Below are 7,826 nucleotides of genomic sequence, written 5' to 3' on the forward strand. Positions count from 1 at the left end.
ACAAATGGGGCTTCTCCCTTAACTCAGAAAAAACAACAGGAATAGTATTCAAACATAAAAACATGAAACCCGCCTCCCCAATCCTCCAGCTAAACAATCAAACAATCAAATTTCAAAAACAAACCAAATTCTTAGGACTTATTTTCTATGAACATCTCACCTGGGATGCTCACATCCAAAACCTAACAACTAAATGCAGTAAAGACCTAAACACCCTAAGATGCCTAACTGGCTCTAACTGGGGAGCATCCAAAGATACCCTCCTCTCTCTCTACATATCACTAATTAGATCAAAACTGGACTACGGCTGCGCCATATACAACACCCTAAACAACTCTCTATCTAAAAAACTTGACTCAATACAATATCAGGCTCTCAAACTAATTACACGCACCCAACATGGCACCTCCTACACCTCACTTCAGGCCTTAACAGGAGAAATGCCACTACGTCTACGCAGGGAACAGCTAAGCTTAAATTTCTGGGCCGCGTCCCAATCAAACCCTCTCATCCAAAACTTAATAAACCAAAACATCAGCCCCAAAAACCAACCTCTAGCTCGTAAACACCCCTTACTTACCCCAATATCCCAAAGAATAACAAACTACCTAAATGAACACCAAATTAAAAATCTTAAACAAAACTGCAAACAATCAAATATCTTCACCCCTAAACATAAAAAACCCAAAATAGACACAACACTAGCTAGCCAAATAAATAAACAAACCGACCCAATCATAGCTAAAACTACCACACTAGCATACATACACGAAAATTGGCCAAATTGGTGTCACATTTACACGGACGGATCCTCAGATCCGACCTCCAAACACACAGGTTTCGGAGTCCATACCACACAACCAACTAAAACCACACAATCCTTCCGACTCCCAAACAACCAATCAATATTCACGGCAGAACTAATGGGAATGGCCTCAGCCCTCCATAATCAAGAATCCAAAAAACACAAAAATATCCTAATACTTACCGACTCCCTTAGTGGACTGCAAGCCCTCCAAAACAAAAATACCAAAAACCGACCTAAATTAATAAATCAAATACTTAAAAGCTCCAACGACCTAACTACGGCAGGCAAACAAATAACCTTCTTGTGGATACCCGCCCACGTAGGAATATACGGTAATGAAAACGCCGATAAAGCAGCTAAACTATCCCTCAAAATCCCAGAAATAAGCTTAAACTTACCCATCTCAAAATCAGAAATAAAAAGTGTAAACAAGCAAAAAATCACAAAAAAATGGCATAGCCTATATCTAAACTCAAATAGCCAAATCAAAAAAGTGCTCAGCAAACCACTAACCAAACCAAAAATTCTCCATCCATCAAAACAAATTGACAGAGTAATCACTAAACTCCAAACAGGACACACCAACCTAAATAACCGCCTAAATTTTTTTTTAAAACACACTACAGGTAACTGCCCACACTGCAAACAACCAGAAACACCAGAACACGCACTCATCCACTGCACACACTACCTAACACATCGAACCACATTACAAACCACCCTCAATCTAAACAAGGCTCTAACTCTAGAAGCAATACTAAACCCACAAAATAAACTAGAAAACTTCAAGGCCTTAGGCGTATTCTTAATAAAAACGGAACTAATAAAACGCATCTAAAAACACAATAACCTACCAAATCAAAATCACATAAACAAACAAACATCCACCATACCCAGCTCTCTTAGTTCTCCTCCCAGATCCCATCGACATCTATTCAAAATCTCAAAATTCCCAAATTCTATATAAGCAACCCCTAAAACCCCCCTCTTGGGTTGCACAGACCACTTTCGCCCCTTTCGGAAACACATTATATGGCCTGGCCGGGCCCGTGTGCGAAATACGCATCAGTCGGAAAGCGCAAGTTAAATCTCCAAAGTAAGTAAGTAAGCTGGCATCTATTCCAAATCTCAGAATTCCCAAATTCTATATCAGCAACCCCTAAAACCCCCCTCTTGGGTTGCACAGACCACTTTCGCCCCTTTCGGAAACACATTATATGGCCTGGCCGGGCCCGTGTGCGAAATACGCATCAGTCGGAAAGCGCACGTTAAATCTCCAAAGTAAGTAAGTAAGTAAGCTGGCAAAGTGGGCATAAACCTGTCAAAGACGATCAAACTTAGTTCGAATCCTTGTTTATATGTGACATCTCCCAAATGGGGACATTTTCATAAACTTGGCAAGTGATGATGAATTTTAATATTAATATTATTATAGTTTATGATATTTTTAATAAAACTTTAATAAAATTGTGCTTCACTCTCACGAAAAATATATTGTCTGTGAGTAAATGTATATGTCACCTTTCATCAGCATTTTTCAGTGATATTGGGACTACATGAAACATGGCTGGTTTTACATTTCTGATACAGGTGCTTGACTGACTGAGTAGTTCATGATCAATTAGATATGTTTAAATCAGTCAAGTTTGAAACAATAGATGAATAAGTTGATACATTTGGACTGCAGTTACCGATTAACAGCTTAAGACATAGAGACAGGGAGGAGATATATAACCAAACCTATGGTCCTGTTGGGACAGTTGACAGTAAGAACGTTGGATTAAATGACAGTAACTAATTTGAACATTCCCCAGTAATATCATAAAATACATCATAACTCATAACAGACCGAGAAACAGCTTCCAGCCATATACTAGTATTGAAGGGACAATCGCTTTTGACAGTTTAAAAATAAACTCACCTTAAGGTGCTTGACAAGTCAAAACTAACCTCCCTGAATATGTTTTTTAGGTTTGACAGCAACTATGCTTGTGGATTTCAGAGATAGACATGATTTGTTAGCTAGATGTTATTACAATAAGCGAACATGTCTTAAAAGTCCACAGTTTGTTTAATAGTACAAAAAGTGTGTTAAAAATCTATCAACGTTTTCATTGAACATAATATTTGCACTATATTGCTGTTAGCTGTAAATAATCTAGCCTCCCCATGTACGTAATTTACATATATTTATGTATGACCAGAACAGCAAATAAAGTTCTGGTAGATAGGTACCTCGGAGATTTAACGTGCGCTTTCCGACTTAAGCCTATCTCGCACACGGGGAAGCACTTATACTATTAGGGTCAAAAAGCGTAATGTTTAAATAAAGAAGTGCACCCCCCGAAAAAAAATATAAGTTTACAGCCTTTTCTAATAAAGTTAAGGGGGTTGGGGTTTGGCTGGGTGGGAGTGGGTGATAAAAGAATGTTCAATAATATGGAAAAGTTTGGGCCTGGGGTTGGGGGGTGCAAGCATGCGAAGGCACGGCGTCGGCTGGCGAGCATGTGTGGCTAGAAGTCTAGCGGCGGTATCCTTCTAGTAGTCTTTTGGTCAGCTTCTCATCCTGGGGGTCGGGATTCTGGTAGAGACTCTTGGCAAGGAGGGCGGCGGTATTGGCGACGAAGTGGTTTGAGGTCGGTACGCCACTACTCTGGAAGAAGTGATACAAGTCTGTGTAGTTTCTGATGTCGAACTCGATGTCCTGTCCCCCATTCTTGTGCACCATGACGAAAGGGACTCCTTGTTTGGCGTAGAGATGTTTCTTTGGGGTGTTGATCTGGTCAACCTTGAGATCCGGCCGGGCCTTGTAGTGGTTGATCGGAATGTCTGACTTTTCCACTAGTAAATAAAATTCTTTGGTATGACCTCTTTTATCCCTGCTGACGTTATCCTAATGTTCAATTTCAGTCTGCCTCACCAAGCGTAAGAAAGCATTGTACATGTTCTGATAAACCAATCTGATGCAATTAAGCAAATGAATATTTTCAAATATTTTCATAGATCATGTCAAATTGTCCACTGTCGACTTAGGCTCGGCTGCAGTGACTTAAGCGCTTATAAGTTTAGACGACATGTATCAGACATACAAGACTGCACTTGTGGATATCACCTTGAAGATGCAATTCACTTTTTCTATAACTGTCAAAAAATACGATAATATCAGAAACACTGTGTATTTCTACACACATGGGTATGGTCTAAAAATGATATTACGTGGCAGTAGTTAAGCAGTTCTACAAACATGACTCTTCTTAAATCAGTCCACGACATCATTGTCAAAAGCAAAAGGTTTGAGTAGCTTAATGTTATGCATGTAGTAAAGGAAAACTGCATTACCTTATTTCACAGACACCACTTGCTTCAGTGTATTGGCTTCGTGTATTTCATTTGTGCATTTTGTATGTTTATATTCATCACTCTCTTATATATATCCAGCTGTTGTTAAGTTGTTACCTGGAGAGGTATTACATAAGCAAGTTTTGCTTGTTTACCGATCCAGATTTCTTTTGAAATAAAAATACGTTTAAGCCAACACAGCTTACCCTAAAACACATGATTGTAAACTATTCAAAAAGGGGCACTAATTTCTGGCTTCTTCTCGGGTGTCGGACTCAAACTCAAACTCATTTATTCTTAGAATAACATGACATACAATTATCTACAATTTTTATTATGAACAATTTAACAAAAATAATAAAAATAGGATACGTGGATACTAATACAATTTACCAATTGTATTGTACCCATTGTTAAGGAATTTAGATAGGCCTTTTAGAATTCTTACACTGTTAGTGTTCATAGTTTTCTTAAATGTTTGGAAACTTAAGATATTGCTTATTTAAGAGTCCATATCGCCGTTGGTGAAAAGCTTCACATTGGAATAAATAATGCAATTCACACAGCGAAAGATTCACAGAGGGGACACTGGCTGTCTTCCCTGGGAATGTTCAGCCATCGACCAGTTTCAACTGGTAATCCTTGGTTAGAAAGTTCTGACTTTAATTTTGAGAGCAGTAGATATTTCGCAAATGAAGGTTGATTCTTCAGGTAAAACGACCTTTGGATTTCCGCTTGGGCTTTCCAGCTGCCGTGAGTCAATTTGCTCGTTAACGCAACCGAGCGTGACAAAAGACTGGGCTACCGGTCTGCAAGGACTGCTAAATAAGCTTACGCATTTTTGAAAACTGATTGGTTACCCGTGATCTATGAAGATTTCAACAAAGGGCGCATGGTAATTAATTTCTTCAGCCTAAACAAACAGACAAATAACGGCGAAAGCTCATCAGATGTCGTTATTTGGAAATACCCCTGATGGTTACAGTTTAATAATAAAAAAGTATCCCTGAGTGAAAGCATTTGCGGATTCGGATTGCGTGGATGATACAATTACTACTCCCTTGTTGTCATCCACATTTTCTAGTATAACCCTACACTTGTGTATTTGTCGTTATTCACTTGCTGCTCAGTTAATGAATTTATAACATGTATGCTTAGTTGTAGCATCACTCAGATTATAAAGGTTCAAATTTGGTCTTTCTTGTACCTGGGGTAAATATTCAATCTATCTCCAGGTTTGAAGTGAGGTGGAATGTGAGTTATGTGATATGCACGTGGCAGCTCAGCAAGAGATGTATGGTCAGTTGCTTTACTTTTTTTGTAAATCAACTGATCATTCCCAGACATCAAAGGATCAACAGGAAATACGTTGATTGATTAATTACTGTTATCTTGCACAGTGGATATGTCAAAAGTAAGTGTTTACATGTGAAGGTAGGTTAACTTAACCTAGGGAATACACTCATATCATGGCGTGAAGTACAGATGTAAAAACAACATACTTTGTTCAAAGGGTAACCGATAATACACTGACTGGTTGTTCATTGTTATCTAACTCAATGTATGTTTTTAAGAACCGTGGACATTATAAAAATAGTTGTCACGTGGGCTACATTTGATTGTTTGTATGTTGAATCTATTTCTAAGGTTATATTTGCTGTTATCAGAGAATTGAATATACACTTTTCAAATATTTTGCCTAAGCAACTTGTGAGTGGTACAGGTCTATAATTTGAGTATTCATGTTCATCGCAGACACTGACACCGCATCAGCCCGGCAGTGGACTTGACATAGTTATTTGCGCACCGATTATATTACTCCTACAGACAGGTTGGGGTGGTTGTTTAAAGCGAAACGGACGACCCCGTCTGTTATCTAATAAATGCTGTGCGGCGCCTTTGATCTTGCCTCAAAACATACACCTTATAGTAGTAAACGACGATCAGGATGGCCTGGAAATAAACACAATTCTGACTGCCAAGTGTATCCACAATTAACTAGAATGCTTCATATCCACAAATATATATATAGAAAATAGATATTTGCCCACAGCAAATATTCATTTGCTTAATTGCATCAGATTGGTTTATCAGAACATGTACAATGCTTTCTTACGCTTGGTGAGGCAGACTGAAATTGAACATTAGGATAACGTCAGCAGGGATAAAAGAGGTCATACCAAAGAATTTTATTTACTAGTGGAAAAGTCAGACATTCCGATCAACCACTACAAGGCCCGGCCGGATCTCAAGGTTGACCAGATCAACACCCCAAAGAAACATCTCTACGCCAAACAAGGAGTCCCTTTCGTCATGGTGCACAAGAATGGGGGACAGGACATCGAGTTCAACATCACAAACTACACAGACTTGTACCACTTCTTCCAGAGTAGTGGCGTACCGACCTCAAACCACTTCGTCGCCAATACCGCCGCCCTCCTTGCCAAGAGTCTCTACCAGAATCCCGACCCCCAGGATGAGAAGCTGACCAAGAGACTACTAGAAGGATACCGCCGCTAGACTTCTAGCCACACATGCTCGCCAGCCGACGCCGTGCCTTCCCATGCTTGCCCCCCCCCCCCCCCCCCCCCACCCCCAACCCCCACCCCCCCACTCCCACCCAGCCAAACCCCAACCCCCTTAACTTTATTAGAATAGGCTGTAAACTTGTATTTTTTTTCGGGGGGTGCACTTCTTTATTTAAACATTACGCTTTTTGACCCTAATAGTATAAGTGCTTCCCCGTGTGCGAGATAGGCTTAAGTCGGAAAGCGCACGTTAAATCTCCGAGGTACCTATCTACCAGAACTTTATTTGCTGTTCTGGTCATACATAAATATATGTAAGTTACGTACATGGGGAGGCTAGATTATTTACAGCTAACAGCAATATAGTGCAAATATTATGTTCAATAAAAGAAAACGTTGATAGATCTATAACACACTTTTTGTACTATTAAACAAACTGTGGACTTTTAAGACATGTTCGCTTATTGTAATAACATCTAGCTAACAAATCATGTCTATCTCTGAAATCCACAAGCATAGTTGCTGTCAAACCTAAAAAACATATTCAGGGAGGTTAGTTTTGACTTGCCAAGCACCTTAAGGTGAGTTTATTTTTAAACTGTCAAAAGCGATTGTCCCTTCAATACTAGCATATGGCTGGAAGCTGTTTCTCGGTCTGTTATGAGTTATGATGTATTTTATGATATTACTGGGGAATGTTCAAATTAGTTACTGTCATTTAATCCAACGTTCTTACTGTCAACTGTCTCAACAGGACCATAGGTTTGGTTATATATCTCCTCCCTGTCTCTATGTCTTAAGTTGTTAATCGGTAACTGCGGTCCAAATGTATCAACTTATTCATCTATTGTTGCAAACTTGACTGATTTAAACATATCTAATTGATCATAAACTACTCAGTCAGTCAAGCACCTGTATCAGAAATGTAAAACCAGCCATGTTTCATGTAGTCCCAATATCACTGAAAAATGCCGATGAAACGTGACATATAAATTTACTCACAGACAATATATTTTTCGTGAGAGTGAAGCACAAAACTATAATAATATTAATATTAAAATTCATCATCACTTGCCAAGTTTATGAAAATGTCCCCATTTGGGAGATGTCACATATAAACAAGGATTCGAACTAAGTTTGATCGTCTTTGA

This window comes from Haliotis rufescens, unplaced genomic scaffold (assembly GCF_023055435.1).
Source record: "Haliotis rufescens isolate VD_foot unplaced genomic scaffold, xgHalRufe1.0.p SCAF_16, whole genome shotgun sequence".
Lineage (NCBI taxonomy): Eukaryota > Metazoa > Mollusca > Gastropoda > Lepetellida > Haliotidae > Haliotis > Haliotis rufescens.